This window comes from Sander vitreus, chromosome 14 (assembly GCF_031162955.1).
Source record: "Sander vitreus isolate 19-12246 chromosome 14, sanVit1, whole genome shotgun sequence".
NCBI classification, from domain to species: Eukaryota; Metazoa; Chordata; class Actinopteri; order Perciformes; family Percidae; genus Sander; species Sander vitreus.
The window spans coordinates 29,079,585-29,105,075 of record NC_135868.1 but is presented as its reverse complement, the minus strand read 5'-3'; positions in this window follow the sequence as shown (position 1 = coordinate 29,105,075).

Sequence of the window (25,491 nt, the reverse complement as noted above, 5' to 3'; positions counted from 1 at the left end):
GATTCTCCATCAGAATGGGATGGAAGGTCTGTGGAAACATCCTGCCACATCTTTGGAACTTTGACAGCTTTTGCGTCAAGCAAAAATGTTAGCGATTTTGGAAAAAGTTGCATGTATTTATGTCAAATAAGGAATCTGAAGATGACATCAGATAGGCGTGAAATTGCATGCCAGAAAACTGAACTTGATATGAATACAGTACAGTTTTAGTGATAATGCACTGGTTATGAATAACTCTTTTAAGTAAACATACAATTAGTAATGCAAAACGTTATTGTTCTAAGATTCATTTCTCTTTTGTGGCCCCAATTAGTATATTGATACAGGCTGCCATAATCTGCAATGAAGACACCATAGATGTCGACCTTGTGCTCGACATAATGATGCCTGAGGTAAGGAAATATGAATATAAAAGGCCATGTTATAGTATGATCAGTGTTACTATGGTTTCTCCAGAATAAATAAACCAAACTGTACCCGACATGCATGTGGTCACTACATTATTTCATGCTATTTCCACGTTCAAATCTGTTTGCATTTTAAGGTTTCCATCAACATTGTCACGAACCACGAGGGTTTATGGCTGACAGGTTCATGTCCACACATCCGGCATTGGAGTGACAAGCATTGCTGTCTTTTTCTGTATTATTTAGTCCTTTTTTTAATAATTCATTATTTATTAATTTCATTATGTCCTATTGGATTTTAATGTATTCATTTCATGATTTACTATGTGTGTACTGTGGAAATTCTATTTTATTATTTTAAGTTTATGTGTATTTTGCTCTGTTATCTGTATTTGCCAACATGGCCTACTACTAGCTGGCTTCAAGACAGTAGTATTATGGCTCAGTTAATTATCAAACAATTATAGGCTCTGGAGTTCATCATTAGACTGATAGAAGTTGGCACAGATACTGTGATCGGGCATCGACCGTGAATGTTGTTCAGTAGATTTCAATCTACTGAGACAAAAAGCAAGTGGTTGAAACATTGAAGATATTGACAGGATCAGAATGTATGCTGTCTGAAGATATCTGAGATTACACACATCTGAACCTGCGTTTCAGATCGAATTGTTTTTATTACAACAAAGCCTACCAGTTTAGGTAAAACAGAGAGACTATGGTCTAATCCAAGCAGAAGTTTTGTCGTTTCATTTGTAAATATTGACCTGGAGTGAAGTTGGACGGTTTATTTCTGCATTGCACTAAACCCCCTCCAATGTCCAGAAGGTGCTTAAAGAGATACATGCGCAAGGTGAGAGAGTAGGGGTGTGTGTTTCCAAAGTTTTTTGTTCTTATCATGTTTAAGGATTAAAATGTGTTTTATTTTTGTTATAGTCTACATATTTCATGGATGGATAGGCCCACAGATAGGCTAGCCTAAAAGAATGTTTAGCCTCTGACTTGAACAGACTGGGTAAGATGCCTAATTATTTTCAAATTTGCTATAAGTTGAGCTGGCACAAGGAATGCTATTACTTATAATTCCATTTATGAGTACATGACAATAAACTACTTGAACCTGAACTAATGTTGCTTGTGGAAAATCAATTTACATTTAAGTGTTTAGTAAATACATCTTTGTTGTAAGTAAGAAAATTTGTATTTTTCTTGGTTACAAGTAGCCTAGGTTACAAGCTAAAATACATAACTAGAACATAAATAAAAAGCTAGAAAAAGGTGAAAGGTAGCCTATAGGCCTAGGTAGCATGGATATCATTTTTCAATGACATACACATCGTACGGCCAGAGATACTGCTTTACGGCAAGCCAGAGACTGACACAGGTTCCGCTTCGGATGCCATCAAGCAGGATCTCCGATCGTAATCAGTCCTTCACTGACCAATCAGCATTCATTAGCAGAATGCTAGCATGTTATGGGCAGCAACGACTCAACCTGTAAGAAATCAGAAGGACACAAGTACTCGTTCATTCAACTTTTGACCTATAATCCATGTTGAACTTAAAAGAGAAGAGATTTTTCAACGACAGTCAGGGGAAAGAGACAAATGTAGCCGTCTAGCTCCATAGACTCCCATTCATTCATTTTGCACTCGCCTGCGATCACCCCCAGTGGAACTCTGGTGGAACTGCAACCACATTTGGTACAATGGGGCTTAATAGGGAGTGAACAGGCTCTGTAGACGGGCTCTGAGCAGGACAAAGTGGCCGCCCAGCAGCGAGAGAAGGAGGGCGTGATAGTCTCCAGCAGCACTGTCATCTAGCCAGTGATTGGCCAGCACGGCTGTCAGTAAACCTGATGGGATGAAGCAAAAAGCCTCAGGCTATATCTATACTGTTACGTTTTGGTTTAAAACTAATGAAGCTCAGCGCAAATGCTTTCAGGAAGGTGTCATTAACCCAATAACTACTCTTCTTAAATCAAATCAGCTGTTTAGAAGCGATACTTTCAGTTAAACCAATCCACGAAATTCAAGGGCCAATCACGACATTACAACTCTGCTTTAAATCCGTTCTCTCCCTGTGCTGTCAGCTGTTGTTTCAGGCAAAGCGCTCAACCCTCCACCTCCGGTCATCGTGTTTCTCCCGGCTGACGGCTGCGTTGCCTCTTCGGTCTGGTCTCCGGTCTCTTTCTCCGCCGCCACTAGTGTCTAGACTCCATCGGGGGGTTATGTTCCTGTTCTCTACCCCTTTCAAAATATTAATTCAATGAGTCTAATCGCCAAAAGACATTGTACATTTTATTATGCAGTTGTACAATATTTTTGGATCTCTGGCAACAACACACCTTCGACGTTTTGTGTGTGTCGCAGTTTATTGCAGCGCCGCTATGACAATCAGCCAAGCTCACCTCACGCATGAGGCGGTACGGACGGGGCACCGCGGCCGAGTCGAGATGGAAAAATGCCATAAGACTGTTTTAAAGCTGGCGTGGAGAGATTTGCATTATATGAAACTAGACGGGAAGGTGGCTAAATAGGCTACATTTTGGTGAGGGAAAAAAAACTAGCATAGGCATTATATTTTAGGAAGTATGGCTTTAGGTATATACACTGATTTGATTTCTCTTTTACTATTCTTTATTTCTTTTTTACAATTTTGTTCTATTCATTTAAAACTCACTGACTTTAGAGTCTGTAGAGTAGCACTTTGTGTTGACTGCCATAGTGTGTTCTTGTGAAATAAAAAGTACATCCATAAATCAATAACAATTTACAGCATTATATCTGAGAATCTCTTCTGTCAGTCGGCTGATAACGTAAATGTATCAATGTGTGTACCACTGTGACGCAGACTGGCAGCCGTCTTCAGCACGGCTCGTTGGACATCTGTCATCGCCTCTCTGAGTTCATCCAGCAGGGCTCTGACTGACCAGACGGCAGAGTCACACCCTGGACCTTGGCCTCCTTCACACAACGCTGGGATCATCTACACAGTCAAAAAACTGTTTTAGGGATGGAGAAGGCAGTAAGAGGCCCAGGAAAAGGCTTCATAATCAATCAGTAAGTCAAATGTAATTATTTGGGTATTTTGGAAGTAAGTAGCACGTGTCTTCACCCATCTGAGATAGCGTCATCTTGCCTCTCTCCACCCGGCTCATGGCACTGTCCTTCTGGGACACCACACTGGACAGAAAACCACTGAAACCCACAGAGAGACAAACAATAAGTTTACTATCGGTAAATAGGGTTAAATTAGTGGCGGTTTTTTAACTGGGCAGTCGCCCAGGGCGGCATTTTTCTCATGACTCATGGGGGGGCGGCACGAGAAAAATCCTTTGCGCCACGAAGCGGTTTTCTGTTATCATTTCACCTTGTGGGGAATTGGCAAATCGGCACCCCCTGCAGCTGCAAGCACCCTGCTTGCTGAGAGAGGAGAATCTCGCTGCAGCCCGCCGGAAAGCCCCGTCTGAAAGAAATGGCTTTAAACAGAGAATCATGTTGACCGAGTAATATGCCTTGAATGGCTAGGGCAGTCCGAATCTGATTAATATCAGGTGTGATCTCAACGTTACTGTCTGCTGGGTTCATGTTTTGGTCAGATCATACTGTTACGTGTGAAACTAAAGTTGAACCCAAGTGCAGACAACAACGCAGAGTCAAATGAAAGTTTGAACAGGTTTATTGCCAATGTCCAAGTTCAGGAATGCAACCGGGAAAAAGCAAAGTCCAAATCAAATGGATTTCAGATCCAGGGTACAGAGCAGGAGTGGTACCGTAATGTCCAAGTGTCTGTGTCCAATAGTCCCGAGATCCAGTGTGGAGTGCAGGAATGGCAGCTGGCAGGAATGGCAGCTGGCAGGAATGGCAGCTGGCAGGAGTGACGTTGCAGCAGGAGTCAGGTTCCCTTGACTATGATCTGACAAAGAGTGGTAGGTTGACCGGGTATTTGAAGCAGAGGTGATTAGTGTAGATGAGCTGCAGCTGGAACCCTGACTCCCACACACCAGACTTCCCTCCTGCAATTAAGGACAGACAGAGGGGAGGGGGAGAGCAGATACAGAGAGCTACCTAGCAGCAGCAGCAGCAGCAGCAGCAGCCACAGCAGCAGCAGGCCTAACAGGTGCGCCTTATTTTGCCTTCCCCTGAGTGTGATATGTCTCTCGTCTCCGGGGAAAGTTTCTCTGCCGTGTTTAAATCTGCGGATCCCAGACTTTGCAAGGAGCTGTCTATCGGGCACCGTCTGTCTACCACAAAGCCTTCTCTAGTAAATCTGTGCTCTATATTGCCCAGTCCAATGTGCGCCAGAACTGGTCCATACTGGACACCGAGCTGGTTATGATTGCGGGAGGATCTCAAGTGTTGTCGTGCTCAACTTGCGGCGTTGCGGGACACTATCAGTGTGTCTCAAACCGCGCACTTCCCTTAGTGCACTAAGTACACACTTTGTACACTACGTACTTACTTGCATAGTGCGTAAAATTTGACGGGGGAGTGTTGTCTCAAATCGCGCACAGCCTTATGTACTTACTGGAAGTGACGATCACAACATCCCAGCCTTCCTTCTTCTTCTTCTGTGAAATTGTGAATTGTACCCAGGGCAGAGCATTCCCGCCACCTATTGTCCCCTGTTTTACGCAAGGATGAGAGGATTGCGACGACGCCGTCGTATCATCCAACTCCTTTTAGCGGAAAACATACCGGTATGTTGATATTCATACTTTTCCTCTTAATTAATTTTAAAAAATACCCCAAAATGACCATTATGAGTTCTTTCAGCAAAAGTGGAGGAATAAAATTGTGTCCAACTGACATATAGCTAACGTTAACATAGATAATAGTCATATTATATGTTATATATATCATGTTTATATAAGGGTGTTGTGTAAATGTTTGATTTATTACTATAACTAATTCTATTTTTTCTATTTCTTATACTTGATGTACTTTTTTATATAAGCTGGAACTATTGAATTTTGGTTATTTTTGCTTAATTAATGATTCATCTATTAGCTAGCTAACAGTGACAATACAAGAGTGAAAGCATAGGCAGCCCAATAGATTTTATTTTTCTATTAATTTTTCATTTCATGTATGTTACTACAGTCATGCAAAGTGCAACGCTAAAGATAACACATAACATTAAATACATTCAATACAATTTTACTTTAAAAGACTGTACTGTGTTAATTGTTCTACAGGCTCCCAACCCCAGGCAGTACTGCCAGCTCAACAATACGGTGCCATTGCTGGCGATATGAGGGTGGACTTCAGACTCTCCAGGGGATCCTTTAACGGTCTGATGGCCATCCTCGGCATGGCGTGTAACCATGGCTGGGGACCAGTCATCAAGGCCCTTGTCTTCCTTTTTTGGCTAGCCAGTGGTACCTCTTACCGCATTGTAGCAAGAGCCTTTGCTATGCCCTGGGCCACTGTGCACAGTGTTGTCCACAAGACCAGCAGGAAAGTCCTCTCTCTCCTCCCCCAGGTCGTTCGCCTTCCAACAGAGGAGGACTTGCCTCATGTTGGTGCAGGTTTTGCACGGTTGGCCGGGTCAGTGGCCTTCAACAGGGTTGTTGGCAGCATTGAGGGCTGCCACGTCCGCGTGACATCCCCCATTGAGGACGCAGCCTATTACCTGAACAGAAAGATTTTTTTATTCTGTTCAATTTCAGGCTGTGTGTGACCACACAGCCAAGTTTATCGATGTGTTCATTGGCTTCCCCGGGTCAGCTCATGATGCGAGGGTTTTAAAACACAGCCCCCTGTACTACCAGCAAAGGTACCCTCCTCCCGGTTTCTGCATCATTGGGGATGGTGGCTACCCCTGCCTCAGGCAACCCATCACCCTCATGACTCCCTACAGGCAGCCTCTACACAACCAACTCCAGGTCCACTTCAATGGTCACCTGTCTAGAGCGAGGTGTGTTGTGGAGAGGGCCTTTGGCATCCTGAAGACCAGATGGAGGTCCATATTTTTGAAGGCACTGGAGGTGGATGTCCTCTATGTCCCAGAGGTCATGCCTGCTGCAGGGGCACCGACAGGAATTTTGGAAAAATCAAATTGGGCCCCCTCTGCGCGGCTGTTGTCACCACATCTCTAGGACCTAACTGTCCCATCAATCTGTTGTTAAGTCTGCTAAAAGGGGCAGGGACAATGATTTAGTATGAATATCTTGCTGAACGTTTCCTTGCACTGATTAAATGGTGATTAAATGTAGGCTAACACTAGTCTGTAGCTAGCTAGCTTATTTCACTATGGACAACCACAACAGGTTATAGGCTACCCACCTTTCTTGGTGAAAAACTGGGTTACCCTTTCCTTTGTCTTTCCTCTCTCTCCTTTCTCTTTCCTTTTTTGAAAACCAGATTTTGATTTAACGTTACTTGGTGAGACCCTTTCCACACAGACGCCATTCAGGTCGAGTGGGGCGTGGGCTGTGCTGCTTCGTCTGAAGTCTATGATGATCCCCTTGGTTTTTATTGTGTTCAGCAGTAGGTTATTCAATGAGCACCAGGTTGACAGTTGCTGGACCTCATCTCTGTACTCTGTCTCATCTCCACCTGAAATGAGACCGACCACCGTGGTGTCATCTGCAAATTTTATAATGAGGTTGGAGGGGTGAGAGGGGGAGCAGTCAGATGTGTAAAGTGTGTACAGGAGTGGGCTCAACACACAGCCTTGGGGGGGATCCAGTGCTGAGTGTAAGGGGGGAGGAGAGATGGTGGCCGAGTCTCACTTGTTGAGGTCTGTTTGAGAGGAAGTCTTTTATCCAAGCGCAGGTGGAGGGGGGAGGTGTAAACCCAAGAGTTTTTTTAATCAGAATGTCCGGGATTATTGTATTGAAGGCTGAGCTAAAGTCTATGAAGAGCAGTCTTACATAGCTACCTGGGTGTTTGAGGTGGCTCAGCATTGAGTGGAGAGTGATGTCAATGGCATCCTCAGTGGAACGGTTTGCCCTATAGGCAAACTGGTGAGGGTCAAACAATGGTGGGAGGCAGGCCTTGATGTGCTGGGCAACCAGCCGTTCCAGGCATTTCATTACCACTGATGTGAGTGCGATGGGCCTAAAATCGTTCAGGCTTTTACGAGCTGATGTTTTCGGAACTGGGATGATTATGGCGGATTTCCAGCAGGATGGGACGATGGCTTGGGTCAGGGAGATGTTGAAAATCTCAGTGAGAATCCCTGTTAGTTTATCAGCACAGGCCCTGAGTACTTTCCCCGGTACTCCGTCGGGTCCAGCCGCCTTCCTTGGGTTCACTTCCCTCAGTACTCTCCTCACCTGATGTTCCTGGAAGGATAGCGAGATGTTGGTGAAGGCTGGGGGAGGCGCTGATTGTCCGTTTTCCTCAAATCGGGCAAAGAAGCTGTTTAATTCCTCTGCCATTGTAGCATCAGGGGAGGTAGATGTGATGTTGTGACCCTTGTAGTTGGAGATGTGTTGTAATCCCTGCCACACTTGACGTGGATTGTTGTCCATGATGTATCCCTCTATTTTCCTTTTGTATGCTACCTTAGCAGCCCTAATGCCCTTCTTTAGGTTGGCTCTGGCTGAACTGTACTGTACCCTGTCTCCTGACGTGAATGCTGTGTTGCGGTCCCTGATAAGGAGCCGCACTTCACTTGCCATCCAGGGTTTCTGGTTTGGGAAGACCCTGATCCGTTTTGTGATGCAGACATTTCCAGCACAGAATGTGATGTAGGATAGGACAGTCTCTGTATACTCCTCCACATCCAGGCTCTCAAATAGACTCCACTCCGTGGTTGAGAAGCAGTCTTGGAGCTGGGAGAGGGCGTCCTCCGGCCAGGTGTTGATCTTCCTAATGGTGGGCTTATTTTCCCTGATGTGAGGGATGTAGGCTGGTATAAGGTGTATTGAGATGTGGTCTGACAGGCCAATGTGTGGTTGGGGCACTGCTCTGTAAGCATGCTTAATATTATAGTAGACGTGGTCAAGTGTGTTGCTTTCCCTGGTGGCACACTTCACATATTGGGTGAATTTAGGGAGGACAGCTTTTAAGCATGCCTGATTAAAATCTCCAGCTACTATATGTACCCCATCTGGGTGCGCCTGCTGCTGCCGCCGCCCTGGCTAGGTCCCTTTCTGGGGTCACCACCGAGGGGCGTTCCATAACCGCCACGTCCTGGCATGATGAGGCAATGAAGACTACTGAGTTACTGACGGCCTGCCCCCAATTGCCTCATCCATCAAAGGATACCATTTCCAGGACGCAGCGGTTGCCTCACCCCCCTCAGTGCTGACCCCAGTTCTGAGGCACCTACGGACAACAGAAAACACAAACAACACAAAGTGACACTTTGAGTGTACGCAAATAGCTAGTATAAGTAAAGAAGTGCGCGGTTTGAGACACACCATATGCCTCCCTCAGCGTCCTCCTCTGAGACATCCTGTTCCTGGTGTGAATTCCCGTGGGCGTCAGGTTCATAATTCTAGATATACTCCCATTTGCAATAATTTTATTGAAGGCATTTGTACGTTCCCCAACTGCGTTTTCCTTCACGTTTGCAGTGACTGCTGAGATGCACATCCCCGGTCAGTCTGTCCCCGGTGCCTGGCTCCGGCCCGGAGAGCCCAGCAACAGTTTCAACGTGGTTCAAAGATATTCTGAAGATACATCCTTCCACTCCAATAAATGTACAGGCACTAGCATTTGAACTATCATCTCATCCTAATTCTGTGTTTGTGGATCATCTTCTCTCAGGTCTCTCTCAGGGTTTTCGGGTGGGTGTGCTTTCCTATCCTACTGTGACATACGTGGCTAAAAATCTTCTCTCCTCTCTGATCCTGATGCCGTCTTCCTGCTATTAGCAACAGAGGTCAGGAAAGGGTATGTCATCGGGCCGTTCACTTCTTCCCCATTTCCTGTGTTTCACACTAGTCCTATTGGTGTTGCTACTGGCAAATATTCAGGCAAGAAGCGGCTGATTTTCGATCTGTCCGCGATGCGCTTCGGAGGTATTGCTAGTGTAAATAGTCTCATTCCGCTTGTCCCCTTTTCACTATATTACGCCACCGTTGATGAATGCAATCAGACTGATTAAACTGGCTGGCAGTGGGGCTTGGCTCTCTAAGGCTGACATCACCGACGCTTTCAAAATTGTGACCATTCATCCTTCCCAATGGCCTCTTTTTGGCGTCAGGTGGGAATCCAAGTATTATTTTGGGGTGCGGCTGACTTTTGAGTGTAGGAGTAGCCCGTGCATTTTCAACCACATTTCAGAAGCACTGTGTTGGTTCCTACTTAACAGGGTTGGGGTTCCTTCCTTTTGGCTCGTTGATCATGATAGTGCTGGCTCGTCCCTGGGCAAACTGAGGGTTTGTTTTCAGTCCCTCGGTGTACCTCTGTCGGAGGCTAAAACTATTGGTCCCGATACACGCCTGGATTTTCTCGGCATCACTCTGGATTCTATCCGTATGGAAGCTTCTCTCCCGCTCGAGAAATTGGAGCGCATCCGAGGGATAGCTGAGTCCTTTTTATCTGCGGGTAATGTCACCAAACGCCTGTTGCTCTCTCTACTCGGGCATTTGAATTTTGCAATGTGCGTTATTCCGCAGGGATGCTCCTTCATATCCAGGTTACTGGATATGGCTTCTTCTGTGCCGGATCTGCATGATATCCTGTCCTTGGATGACCGGTGCCACTCCGATTTGAGTTTCTGGTCTCGTCTTCTGGGTGAATGGAATGGGGTTTCCTTTTTCTATGATGACGTGGTGTATTCCTCTGACTCGTTGCAGTTGTTTACAGATGCTGCCCCGTCTGCAGGGTTCGGGTTTTTTTTCCTCGGCCAGTGGTTTGCAGGCCACTGGCCTCCCGGGTTCTCCCTGTCTGATTCTTCTGCGTTGTACGAGATATACCCCATTGCTGTCGCATGTCACATCTGGGGCGGTCACTGGAAGCGGAAACGCATCTCTGTACTTTGCGACAATCAGGCTGTAGTCAGTATCATAGAGGGCGCTCTTCATGTAATAAAATCATGCCTTTTATGAGACACATCACTTGGTCAGCTGTCATTAACAACTTCATAATCACTGCCCGTCATGTCCCTGGTCACTATAATACAGCAGCTGATGCTCTGTCTTGCTTTCACTTTCAGACCTTTTGGAGCCTCTTGCAGCCAGCCCTGTACCAGTAGTGCTTCACTCTATGATAGATCTAGCTCTTCATTGAATCAAATACCCCTACAGGCTTATTAAGATTCTGACTCAACTTTAAGAACGTATGATTTTGCTTGGTGTACTTTCGCATTCTTTTGTCTTTCCATTGATGTACCACTAAAACCTGTTCTCATCAACAGTATTTGTGCTTTTATTTGCTATTCAGTATATTACTCAGTATACTCGTGGGTTGCTTACTGGCATTCAGTTCATTGTCAGATGTTATGATCCCTCGTTTCCATGCTTATTTTCGAATCCAGCAATTAAACTTATTCTGAAAGGTATATCTAAAGTGCATCCGTCTTCCCCTGACCATAGGCAGGCGATTACCCTCAGGATTTTGGATAAATTGATATCGACACTTCGTATTGGGGTTTGAGTTTTTTAAAACTCAAACATTCTAAACGTGGAGGCGCTTGTTCATCAATCATTGTTGCCCGCACTGACACACAGTTTTTCCCATTTAAATCTATGATTAAGTATTTCTCTGTCAGGCCTCATGCTAGTCCCCTATCACCATTATTTGTTATTCCTGGAGATTTCCCTATGTCAAAATGTTTGTTTAACCAGCATTTGAAACTCGTCCTTATCAAAGCTAACATTTCACCAAAGCATTATACGAGTCATTCATTTAGAATAGGGGCTGTACTACTGCTGCAAGTCAAGGTGTCTCCAGTACTTCTCTACAACAACTTGGACGGTGGGCTTCCTCTGCCCACTCATCATATATTCGCCCTGATGTCGAGGACATCATCAATAACCAGAGATCTCTTAAACCATGATTTGTGGTAAGATTGCATATAACTGGTGGTGGTATAATGGATGGGTTATGTTCTCAATTTACTGAGTAATCGTCTTGGCAGTATTGATCATTTAATATTCTCTTTACAGAGATATATATATAATTAGGTGATCCTTCATCCGTCTTTAATTTCCTTCTGGCTGGTGTGCCTTAAGTATTTTGCCAACGGCTATTTCAATATTATTTATTTTTATTATTTTGCAACCGGCCCGAATCGCCACCGGCTTGGATCGCCGAGGTTTTGTTTTGCTTTCGGCCTGAATTGCTGAAATTTATTTTGCCTTTATTATTTTTGTACTTGCATGACTGCAGAGGTCTGTGTTTGTTCCGGCCGGACTATTTTGCCACCAGCCTAACTGCCTAGTTTTATTTTGTCATGTGCCTTTGGGGGCGTGATTCATTATCAAGTTGTGGTTGAGATTTATTTAATTACTCTAATTATTCACCTGCTGTATTTACTACATTCCTGTTTTGTATCACTATAAAGATTTGTTGCTGCTATAAGGTACAGTGGTGTGAAAAAGTGTTTGCCCCCTTCCTCATTTCCTGTTCCTTTGCATGTTTGTCACACTTAAGTGTTTGAACATCAAACCAATTTAAACAAAAGTCAAGGACAACACAAGTAAACACAAAATGCAATTTGTAAATGAAGGTGTTTATTATTAAAGGAGAAAAAAAATCCAAACCATCATGGCCCTGTGTGAAAAAGTGATTGCCCCCCCCTTGTTAAAACATACTATAACTGTGGTTGTCCACACCTGAGTTCAATTTCTCTAGCCACACCCAGGCCTGATTATTGCCACACCTGTTCACAATCAAGGCATCACTTAAATAGGAGCTGCTTGACACAGTAAGGTCCACCAGAAGATCCTTAAAAGCTACACATCATGCCGAGACCCAAAGAAATTCAGGAACAATTGAGAAAGAAAGTAATTGAGATCTATCAGTCTGGAAAGGGTTATAAAGCCATTTCCAAAGCTTTGGGAATCAGCGAACCACAGTGAGAGCCATTATCCACAAATGGCGAAGACATGGAACAGTGGTGAACCTTCCCAGGAGTGGCCGGCCGCCCAAAATTACCCCAAGAGCGCAGCGACGACTCATCAAGAGGTCACAAAAGACCCCACAACAACGTCCAAGAACTGCAGGCCTCACTTGCCTCAGTTAAGGTCAGCGTTCATGCCTCCACCATCAGGAAAAGACTGGGCAAAAAATGGCCTGCATGGCAGAGTTCCAAGGAGAAAACCACTGCTGAGCAAAAGAACATCAAAGCTTGTCTCAATTTCTCCAGAACACATCTTGATGATCCCCAAGACTTTTGGGACAACATTCTGTGGACCGATGAGACAAAAGTGGAACTCTTTGGAAGGTGTGTGTCCAAGTATATCTGGCGTAGAAGGAACACTGCATTTCATAAAAGAACATTATACCAACTGTAAAATATGGTGGTGGTAGTGTGATGGTCTGGGGCTGTTTTGCTGCTTCAGGACCTGGAAGACTTGCCGTGATAAAAGGAACTATGAATTCTGCTGTCTACCAAGAGATCCTGAAGGAGAATGTCCGACCATCTGTTCGTGTACTCAAGCTGAAACGAACTTGGGTTCTGCAGCAGGACAATGATCCTAAACACACCAGCAAGTCCACCACCCGAATGGCTGAAGAAAAAACTAAATGAAGACTTTGGAGTGGCCTAGCCAAAGTCCTGACCTGAATCCTATTGAGATGTTGTGGTATGACCTTAAAAAGGCCGTTCATGCTCGAAAACCCTCTAATGTAACTGAATTAGGACAATTCTGCAAAGATGAGTGGGCCAAAAATTCCTCCAGGGACGCTGTAAAAGCCTCATTGCACGTTATCGCAAACGCTTGGTTGCAGTTGTTGCTGCTAAGGGTGGCCCAACCAGTTATTAGGTTTAGGGGGGCAATCACTTTTTCACACAGGGCCATGATGGTTTGGATTTTTTTTCACCTTTTAATAATTAACACCTTCATTTACAAATTGCATTTTGTGTTTACTTGTGTTGTCCTTGACTATTGTTTAAATTGGTTTGATGTTCCGAAACACTTAAGTGTGACAAACATGCAAAGGAACAGGAAATGAGGAAGGGGGCAAACACTTTTTCACACCACTGTATGTATATTCATGTCATTCAATCACTAAACTCTTTTCAAGTTTTGGGGGATATGTTTGGGTTTTTCTAAACCTCTAAAATATATATATACCTTTTTACGATGGAGTCTAATCTCCAAAGTTTGTTGACTATCAGTTGTCTTTTCAGACGAGCGAGGGAGGAGGTGCGACCCACTTCCTCCCCTTCTACCTCCAGGCATCTTCAACTCCCTTTTGGCTTTTTCATCCGGTCTTCAGGTTTTTAGTCGCCACCACCAGTGTCTAGACTCCAACGGGGGATATGTTTGGGTTTTTAACCTCTAAAATATATATATAGACCTTTTTACGATGGAGTCTAATCTCCAAAGTGTATGTACCTTCTTACTTTGCACTTGTAACTTACAAATAAATGTTTGCATATCTGCAACAAAGTCTCTCTTGATTGAATTATTGTATGTAACGCTTTGTGTTGTATTACTCAGGTATGAACTTTGCCAGTAAAGTTCCGACACATTGAAACCAAAAAAGTTCTTGAGGCATTTCAGGAGGATGTTGTGGTCCAAAGTGTCAGAGGCAGCACAAGTCTAGTAGCAGCCAGACAGAAAAAACGGTCAGAGTTCATTGCAACTAGTAGGTCATTAGTTACCCTAGTTAGTGTCGTTTCAGGAGAGTGTTTGGGTCTGAAACCAGACAAACTCATCAGGGAGTTCATTACTGGATAGGTGGGCAGTGATTTGGTTGGAAACCACCTTTTCTGTTTGGACGTGAGGGAGAGATTTGAGATCGATCTGTAATTGTTTAGAGATTGTGGGTTGAGGTTAAGTCTTTTAATTAAAGGTCCTGTGACATGCTGCTTTTTGGATGCTTTTAAAATTTCCTTCGGGATGAATAAAGTATCTATCTTTATATAGGCCTTAGTGGTCCCCTAATACTGTATCTGAAGTCTCTTTTATATAGACCTTAGTGGTCCCCTAATACTGTATCTGAAGTCTCTTTTATATAGACCTTAGTGGTCCCCTAATACTGTATCTGAAGTCTCTTTTATATAGACCTTAGTGGTCCCCTAATACTGTATCTGAAGTCTCTTTTATATAGGCCTTAGTGGTCCCCTAATACTGTATCTGAAGTCTCTTTTATATAGACCTTAGTGGTCCCTAATACTGTATCTGAAGTCTTTTATATAGACCTTAGTGGTCCCCTAATACTGTATCTGAAGTCTCTTTTATATAGACCTTAGTGGTCCCCTAATACTGTATCTGAAGTCTCTTTTATATAGACCTTAGGATTGCTAAGCTTTAAGTAAGGACTGAATCTGTTCGCGTCATCTAGGACACATTTCCTCAGCTGAACAAAGGTCGGTGAAGCTATTATAACTATGAATATCTGTTAAAAACAGTTAGGGATTGTCTACAGTGAGAAACATTTTTTTGAAAAGTATTGTTTTTCTGTCACACGTTGGTTTTGTGTGATTTTATTTTTTTGGGATTAATTCCTGCAATAGCAGAGTTGAAACTGGTCAAATTTAATCGGACTAGGTTTGATTTACAATATTTTAAAGGGTCAGTCAATAAATTTGTTGAGATATCTACTCAGTTGTTATTGCAAATTATATTGGGTTTATATTGCTAGGTATAGGATACAGGGGGGAGATTGTGCAAACTTTAAGTTCGGTTTAGGAGCACATCACACTTCAGGTGGTCACCTTGTTAGAGATACGAGTCCTGAAGCCCATCCTACCATACTTTCATTGCTTCACGTTGATCAGGGAGATCAGCCAGATAGGTGACAACATACTTACTGAATTAGGTACTGGGGCCAATTGCGCTGGGACGTACAGACCCAGATCTTGTACTCTTCCAGTCGTTCAGAGCAGAACTATACTAATAACACCCCTACATAGTGGGGCTTATCCTCCACTACACCAACCAACCTCCTTGCGCGGATTTTCGGCTTTTCAATACTACTCGCTACCATAATCGTGCTGTTATCACGTAATATGCTTCCCATTCAAATACATTAGTTTAAAATTCGTGCTCACCAACACGATAAACAACAGAAAAACGTGTCCCTGTACACGAATCAATAGATTAAATAACGTCACCATTTCACGAACTGCCATGAGACTGGGCTGCACACACAGCCTCTCCTCATCTACCACGATCTGGTCCCAAGGCGAGGACAATTTGTGGTTGGGTACCTTAAAAGAGATTCTGTCCACAAAACAGCATTGAAGCAAAACTTCAATACTGTAAGGAATTGGACCCGGCAGGTACTTAGCCCTATCATCAGGGCGATGATTTATGTTCTGGGAGATGAATGTAAGGTGCTGCAGCTACAGGTGTGGTTGTGCTGCTGATGATGGCATAAGGAAGCGTCAAGCTTAGCTGGAGGGTAATGTTTGCTCGACGCTGATTGCCAAGCAGCGTGAGGCAGTCACTTCCTCTCGGGTGCTTAGGCTTCATTGATGTGTGAAGGTGCGCGGATGCAGTGAGTCTTATAGTCAATGATTCTAGACTGGAGGAGTAGGAGCAGAGTGTTAAGACCTATGCCACTGTTTTGAGGTAGTTAACGTTGTTAAACTGTATCACCATCAAAAGACAAACTAAAGTTGTGAATTGAATAACTCTTGCCTGCTGATAAAATTGTTTGGGGCGTTCATCTTTAATTAAACTGCACACACATTACACAATTATAACTGCAGGATATCTTCTGTTTTATATTGTAGTCCTTTTGTGAGGCTGGATTGTATCTCGTGATTGGGAGGAACGGCCTCCCTGATCTAAACCAGAGTGGTTGTTTGTTGTTGGACTTCTGTGCTAGTCATGGATTGTCTATAACGAACACCATGTTCGAACATAGGGATGCTCATAAGTGTACTTGGTACCAGAGCACCCTAGGCCAAAGGTCAATGATCGATTTTATAATCGTTTCATCTGATCTGAGGCCATATGTTTTGGACACTCGGGTGAAGAGAGGGGCGGAGCTGTCAACCCGATCACCATCTGGTGGTGAGTTGGGTCAGGGGTGGGGGAAGACTCTGGACAGACCTGGTAAGCCCAAACGGGTAGTGCGGGTAAATTGGGAACGTCTGGAGGAGGCCCCTGTCCGACAGACTTTCAACTCACACCTCCGGCGGAGCTTTTCGTGCATCCCTGTGGAGGCTGGGGGCATTGAACCTGAGTGGACAATGTTCAAAGTTTCCATTGTTGAAGCTGCGGTGAGGAGCTGTGGTCTTAGGGTCTTAGGTGCCTCAAGGGGCGGTAACCCACGAACACCGTGGTGGACACCGGTGGTCAGGGAAGCCGTCCGACTGAAGAAGGAGTCTTTCCGGGATATGTTATCCCAGACGACTCCGGAGGCAGTTGCAAGGTACCGAAGGGCCCGAAGGGCTGCAGCCTCTGCCATGAAAGAGGCAAAGCAGCGTGTGTGGGAGAAGTTCGGAGAAGACATGGAGAAGGACTTTCGGTCGGCACCAAGGTACTTCTGGAAAACCGTTCGCCACCTCAGGAGGGGGAAAGCGGGGAACCATCCAAGCTGTGTACAGTAAGGATGGGGACGCTGTTGACCTCAACTGAGGAGGTAATAGGGGCGGTGGAAGGAGCACTTTGAGGAACTCCTAAATCCGACTAATACGCCCTCTATGGTAGAGGCAGAGCTGGAGGATGAGGGGGGGGACTGGCATCAATTTCCCTGGTGGAGGTTGCTGAGGTAGTTAAACAACTCCACAGTGGCAAAGCCCCAGGAATTGATGAGATCCGTCCAGAAATGCTTAAAGCTCTGGGTGTGGAGGGGTTGTCTTGGTTGACACGCCTCTTCAACATTGCGTGGAAGTCTGGGACGGTGCCTAAGGAGTGGCAGACCGGGGTGGTGGTTCCCCTTTTTAAAAAGAGGGACCAGAGGGTGTGTGCCAATTACAGGGGTATCACACTTCTCAGCCTCCCCGGTAAAGTCTACTCCAAGGTGCTGGAAAGCAGGGTTCGGTCGATAGTCGAATCTCAGGTTGAAGAGGAACAATGCGGATTCCGTCCTGGTCGTGGAACAACGGACCAGATCTTTACTCTCGCAAGGATCCTGGAGGGAGCCTGGGAGTATGCCCAACCAGTCTACATGTGTTTTGTGGATCTGGAGAAGGCGTATGACCGGGTGCCCCGGGAGATACTGTGGGAGGTGCTGCGGGAGTACAGGGTGAGGGGTCCCTTCTCAGGGCCATCCAATCTCTGTACGACCAAAGCGAGAGCTGTGTCCGGGTTCTCGGCAGTAAGTCGGACTCGTTTCAGGTGAGAGTTGGCCTCCGCCAGAGCTGCGCTTTGTCACCAATCCTGTTTGTAGTATTTATGGACAGGATATCGAGGCGTAGTCGGGGTGGAGAGGGGTTGCAGTTCGGTGGGCTGGGGATCTCATCGCTGCTTTTTGCAGATGATGTGGTCCTGATGGCATCATCGGCCTGTGACCTTCAGCACTCACTGGATCGGTTCGCAGCCGAGTGTGAAGCGGCTGGGATGAGGATCAGCACCTCTAAATCGGAGGCCATGGTTCTCAGCAGGAAACCGATGGAGTGCCTTCTCCAGGTAGGGAATGAGTCCTTACCCCAAGTGAAGGAGTTCAAGTACCTTGGGGTCTTGTTCGCGAGTGAGGGACAATGGAGCGGGAGATTGGTCGGAGAATCGGCACAGCAGGTGCGGTATTACATTCAATTTATCGCACCGTTGTGACGAAAAGAGACTGAGCCAGAAGGCAAAGCTCTCAATCTACTGGTCAGTTTTTGTTCCTACCCTCACCTATGGTCATGAAGGCTGGGTCATGACCGAAAGAACAAGATCCAGGGTACAAGCGGCCGAAAATGGGTTTCCTCAGGAGGGTAGCTGGCGTCTCCCTTAGAGATAGGGTGAGAAGCTCAGTTATCCGTGAGGAGCTCGGAGTAGAGCCGCTGCGTCGAAAGGAGCCAGTTGAGGTGGTTCGGGCATCTGGTAAGGATGCCCCCTGGGGCGCCTCCCTAGGGAGGTGTTCCAGGCACGTCCAGCTGGGAGGAGGCCTCGGGGAGACCCAGGACTAGGTGGAGGGATTATATCTCTAACCTGGCCTGGGAACGCCTCGGGATCCCCCCAGTCGGAGCTGGTTAATGTGGCCCGGAAAGGGAAGTTTGGGGTCCCCTGCTGGAGCTGCTACCCCCGCGACCCGACCCCGGATAAGCGGATGAAGATGGATGGATGGATGGATGGATTGTATCTCTGTATTTTCTGGGCCAATAGCGCCATCTTGTGAATGTCAGAGGATGCTACAAACATTGACAGTTACAGGATGTGGTTATGCAGCAAAAGTGTAAGTAAGACAGACCAGGAAGACATTGTGCACAAGGCTCCTTGTAAGGTTAGATTTAAAAAAAAAAAAACATTGACTTCCTAACACAGAGAGAACCCCACTAAACCTCACTGAGGGATAATAAGCTTGCATTGTGTCATACAGGTAAGTGTAAAGAAGAAGATCAGAACATTATTTTAAAAAGGTAGATTGAGAACAATATACCATACTGTACAGGCATGCCCCTTTGTTTTCACTTATCAATGTACAAAGACTAATTTTAAGAAAATACCTGTGGATGATGATTATGTCAATGCCTGCAGTGTCGTTGCATAACTTTAGTAGTGTGGTGTCTTTAATAGTAATGCTGTGATGCTGTATGAAGAGGAATCCGCCGACACGGTTTCTTGGTTATAAAAAGGTTTATTACATCCAAGAATTCGGCATCAATTTACAAGCTTCTGCAGGAGCTCGGCGAGACGACGGACCTGATCTTCTAAAAAGTCGCTCTCCCGTTTTGCTGTTAACACATGGTATATATTCTGTGCATTGTATAACATAAGTGGGAGGGTGTATGTGTGTTCCTGGGGTCCCTCTACTATTGTAATCAACCTTACAGCATAATCTTATAACAAACATGTTCCCATACGCTGTTAAACATGGGTTTCCTGTAGGCCTCTCCAAGGTCATAGGTTAACTGTGTCTAAACTTGTTATTTAGCTGTAGAATGACATAATACATATTTACCAGGACATATACTTATCAGGGCCCCTTTCCTGTTATCTCCCAGACCCAACATCTACATCCTCTCTCATGTACAGGGCTCTAACTCTCTCACCATGACCTCAATAACATATTACAATATGGAATACATTGGGATACATGCAAACTTGATTAAAACTTAAGTCAAAGTGTAAATCGTCAGATACTACAGTAGCTCACCTAATCCACTCTATTAAAGATTTAGGACTGTTTGAGTAACATCCCAGCCCGTCTCACTGGTCTAGCTATATGAAATAAGTATTGATCTCTGTGTAAACATCATGGCAGAGTACTAGTTCCCGATCAAAACTGTAAAATGACCCACATTCATTGTTTGATTTGACAATGATGTGTGCAAACCTGGTGCAACCTACCTAGCTGTATTCATGGATATTTTTTTAGACCGGTTGTAATTGTGTTACTTCCTGTACGGGCGGCTGCGTTTTATTTTGAAAGGAACAGTCTAATGTGATTAACTGACTGTAATGGAAGAAAGTAAGAAAAAATTGACGGAGCTCGCGGTCTTTAAGTAAAATTAAAACATTATGAGAGATGAATGGGGTCGTTTCTTCTTCCGTCTAAGATAAAACAAATTGCGTTGAGATAGCTAAGTAACTTGTATATTTGTAAGTATTTTAAGCTACTTGTTAAAGTGATAAGTTAACTTTGTGTTAACGTTAGCTAGCTAGCTAGCTAGCTAGTTGTTAGCAAAGTTTATGTTAACATGAAGTTAGCCTAAAACTAAAGGTTGAAGTTCAATTCAATTAAATTGTTTTTATAATGTCAAATCATAACAGGAATTATCTCAGGACACTTTACAGATAGAGTAGGTCTAGACCACACTCTATAATTTACAATAACTCATTACTCCCTAATTATATGTAAGCTTTCTATGGGGAGAAGCAGAGATAGAGTGGGGGTGCACCATGACTGTGGCTACACACCCACCCCCGCCAGTCTAGGCGAACGCTGCAACTCCTCACTCCCTAACTATAAGCTTTATCGAAGAGGAGAGTTTTAAGTTTACTCTTTTCGGGAGGCAGACACCGTCTGCCTCCCGAACCCAGACTGGGAGCTGGTTCCACAGGAGAGGAGCCTGATAACTAAATGCTCTGACTCCCAATTCTACTTTTAGAGACTCTAGGAACTACAAGTAACTCTGCATTCTGGGAGCGCAGTGCTCTAGTGGGACAATAAGGTACTATGAGCTCTTCAAGATATGATGGTGCCTGACCATTTAGAGCTTTGTAGGTCAGGACAAGGATTTTAAATTCAATCCTGGATTTTACAGAAAGCCAATGGAGAGAAGCTAATACAGGAGAAATATGATCTCTTTTCTTAGTTCTTGTCAGAACACGCGCTGCAGCATTCTGGATCAGCTGGAGAGTCCTAAGAGTTTTATTTGAGCATCCTGATAATAGGGAATTACAATAGTCCAGCCTGGAAGTAACAAATGCATGGACTAGTTTTTCAGCAATGTTTTGAGACAGGATGTTCCTAATTTTGGCAATGTTAGAAAGGTGAAAAAATGCTGTTCTAGAGGTTTGTTTTAAGTGGGCGTTAAAAGATATATCCTGATCAAAAATAACTCGTGCTGGAGGCCATGGCAATGTCATCTAGAGTAATTATATCTTGGGATAATGATGTTCGGAGGTGTTTAGGGCCCAGCACAATAACTTCAGTTTTGTTTGAGTTTAACATCAGGAAATTGTAGGTAATCCATGATTTGATATCTCTAATGCATACTTGAAGTTTAGCTAACTGACTGGTTTCGTCTGGCTTGATTGATAAGTATAATTGGGTGTCATCCTAATAATATTGCCTAGAGGAAGCATATACAAGGAGAAAAGAATTAGTCCAAGCACTGAGCCTTGAGGAACGCCATGGCTAACTTTAGCGTACCTGGAGGATTTATCGTTGATATTGACAAATTGAGATTGATCAGAGAAATAGGACTTAAACCAGCTTAGTGTGATTTCTTTAATGCCAACTAAATGTTCCAGTCTCTGTAAAAGGATGGTATGGTCAATAGTGTCGAATGCAGTACTAATACCTAATAAGACAAGTATGGAGACAAGTCCTTTGTCAGCAGCAATTAGTATCGTCGTTAGTAATTTTCACCAGTGCCGTCTCGGTGCTATGATGCTTTCTAAATCCTGACTGAAAGTCCTCAAATAGACTATTCCTATGTAAAAAGTCACATAACTGATTAGCGACTACTTTCTCAAGGATCTTGGAGAGAAAGGGAAGGTTGGATATAGATCTATAGTTGGCTAAGACCTCAGGATCGAGGGTGGGTTTTTCAGAAGAGGTTTTATCACAGCTACTTTAAATGACTGCGGTACATAACCTGTTAATAAAGACATATTGATCATATCTAGTAATGAAGTGTTAACCACAGATAACGCTTCTTTAAGTAGCCTCGTTGGGATGGGGTCTAATAGACAGGTACATGGCTTTGCTGAAGAGACCTTTAGCATTAATTGTTGAAGGTCTATAGGAAAAAGTATAAGTATATGTCAGTTCCTGTCGTTCTTTCTAGCATTCCTGCATTCAAATGTGAACCGTTAGAAGTTAATGGCAAAAGGTGATGAATTCCATCCCTAATTGTTATAATTTTATCATTAAAGAAACTCATGAAGTCGTCACTACTAAGAGCTAGGGGAATAGATGGCTCAGTAGAGCTGTGGCTGTCAGTCAGCCTGGCTAAAGTGCTGAAAAGAAACCTTGGGTTGTTCTTATTTTCTTCTATCAATGATGAGTAATAGTCTGATCTGGCATTTCTGAGGGCCTTCCTATATGTTTTCAAACTGTCTTGCCAATCTAAACGAGATTCTTCCAGTTTGGTGGAACGCCATTTACTTTCAAGTTTTCGTGAGATTTGTTTTAATTTGCGAGTTTGGGAGTTATACCAAGGTTCTAGTTTCCTTTGCTTCATCATCTTCTTTTTGAGGGGAGCAACGGAGTCTAAAGTAGTCCGTAGGCAGGCCGTAGCACCGTCTACAAATTTATCAATTTGGGAGGGACTAAAGCCAACATAAAGGTCCTCTGTTATATTAAAACACGACACTGAGTTAAATGCTGAATATTTTCCTTAAATTTAGCTATAGCACTGTCAGATAGGCATCTAGTGTAGAAGGTTTTATTTAATTTCGTATAGTCAGGTAGTAAGAATTCGAAAGTTATTAAAAAATGGTCTGATAATAAGGAATTCTGTGGAAATACTATTAAATCTTCAATTTTGATGCCATATGACAGCACAAGGTTGAGTGTGTGGTTAAAACAGTGCGTGGCCTTATGCACACTCTGACTGAAACCAATTGAATCTAGTAGTGAGTTGAAGGCAGTACTAAGGCTATTGCTGTCAAAGTCCACATGAATATTAAAATCACCTACAGTAATTATTTTATCTGATTTTAGGACTACACATGACAAAAACTCAGAGAATTCAGATAAAAATTCAGAATACGGGCCTGGCGCCCGGTAAACAACAACAAATATAATTGGCTGTAATGTTTTCCATATCGGATATTGAAGATTAAGAACAAGACTTTCAAACGAGTTATAATTTAGTTTAGGTTTAGGATTAATTAACAGGTTTGAGTCAAATATGGCTGCAACTCCCCCTCCTCGGCCTGAGCCTCTAGGAATATGAGTATTATTATGACTGGGAGGAGTGGCTTCATTTAGACTAACATATTCTTCATGGCCCAGCCATGTTTCAGTAAGACAGAATAGATCAATTTGATTATCTGATATCAAATCGTTTACCAATATTGCATTAGAAAACAGAGATCTAATATTTAATAGTCCACATTTGATTCTCCTATTCTGTTCTATCGTTGCAGTGGTTGTTTTAATTCCAATTAGGTTGTTAAGTATAGCACCTCGTTGGTTTACGTTTGATTTTACCGATCTCAGTCGGGGGACAGACACTGTAGTTATGGGATTATGAATGGGTGGCTGCTCCAAAGGAAGCACAAAGGAGCGTGTAGCGCTGTACCTGTGATTACTGATATTATTGATTCTTACTGGAATGATATAGCTGGATTAGCCGAGTTATTTGTAAAGGAGTGAGAGCTTATGGGAGAGTGTAACTGGGAAGTGCGCTTGTGCGTTTGTTTACGGGGTGCAAACAGTCAATCAAAGGTCTGGGTCTGCACCCAGGTCTTGGTCTGCACGGCGTGCCGCAGATTCTCACATAGCATCTGGCTGCCGCGTCTATTGGGATGAATCCCGTCCCTGCTGAACAGGGGAGCCACGTTCCCAAAACAGATGAAAATTGTCAATAAAACCTATCATGTGGATGTTGCATGTATGCTGGAGCCAGGTGTTGAGGATGAGTAGTCTGCTAAAAAGGCATACTCCGCGACCTCGAGATGGAAGTGGGCCCGAAATAAAAATCTTCTTCCCAGTGCTTTTTAAAGCTTCAATGAGAGTACCAAAGGCTTTCTTTGTGCGCTCACTCTGCTGATGGGACATGTCGTTATGTCCACAATGAACCACGATGCGTTTAATAGAGGTCGAGGGTATGAGGAATGATGAATAGAGGTAATGAGGGTATCAGGTCCACAGCTTTAGCCAGGATGTCTACAACTTTGGCTCCAGGAAAGCAGTGTGTGTGACAGCATTAAAAAAACGTATAAACCGGGTGATGGAGTCACCAATAATTATTGTGGTTGGGGGGAAGAGCGGACGAGGAGTGGGGGGGCGTGAATGGCCGGTGGCAGGAACAAAACAGCCAGTATCGGTTTCAGATGGACAAGGAAAAGAAGAAGAATATTGCTTACCATTCAGTGGGGGAGATTGTTTTTGAGGAACGTTGTCATTTGGCCGGTTCAGGCAAGGGAGGCCATCGGACCGTCTGACTACTGCATCCCTCAGAAGTTTTCGCCGCGAGGCAGCGGTCCTCTCCCGTGACGACAGCTGGTCAGTCGACTTTGAAGCGGGGCGAGTCTGGGTAACCACATCAGCCGTTACCGGGGGAACATTCGGCTTCGACAGGGCATCGAAGCGAATGGAGAGGCTGAGGGCAGGAGGCGATTGAGCCCTACCCGAGGCTCTCTTTCGGCCACAAACCACTTTAGTCCAGGATGGCCTGATGGTCGGTGTTGAGCAAGAAGATGGATGTGGGCAGGTGGATGGGTCCCAAAACGCAGTATCCTGGAAAGCCGCCAAGAGAGTTGTGATTTGGAGCGATTGATTTTGAGCAACGTCCAGCTAGGCTGTTAACAAGGCATCTTTGAGCCGACAAACTTCTTCCCTAAGGTCAGAAATTTCTTTGTTTGCATTTTCAAGCAACCAGGAAATCCTGTGGGGAAGTGGGGAGGTAGCCATGGAGCTGGCGTTAGCCTGAAGCTAATGTTTACTACTCGTAGAAAATGTGCAGTCCTCCACGCACAGGTACGTAGATTTGCGTAGATGCTGGCTTTTTCTAGAGACTAAAGGCTACCAGGGGGTTAATAAGAAACAAAAAACTAAGCAACTAGTACAACATAAAATATAATAAAGTCTATCTTATCGCATCATGTTTAGTTACATTGACAGAGACCCATGTAATAAATAATGTTGTATATTTCTATTCTATACTTAAAAAGAACATTGGCATGTACTGTCTTATGTTTGGTTGATGTTAAATTGTAGTGTTTTTCTTTTCTTTTTTTAGAGAATATTTACTTTGAATGACATATTTATAAAGTGTTACTTTTTCAGCCTTGAGTAATGTCTATAGGTCTCATTCTCAGGCTGCAATGACTTCTTGCCTTTAACTTATTTGATTACTTGATATCTCCGGGAACCATCACCTTATCGTGGTGGAGAGGTTTGTGTGTCCCTATGAACCTGAGGGCTGTGTTGTCTGGAGCTTTGTGCTCCTGGTAGGGTCTCCCAAGGCAAAGTGGTCTCAGGTGAGGGGCCAGACAAAGAATGGTTCA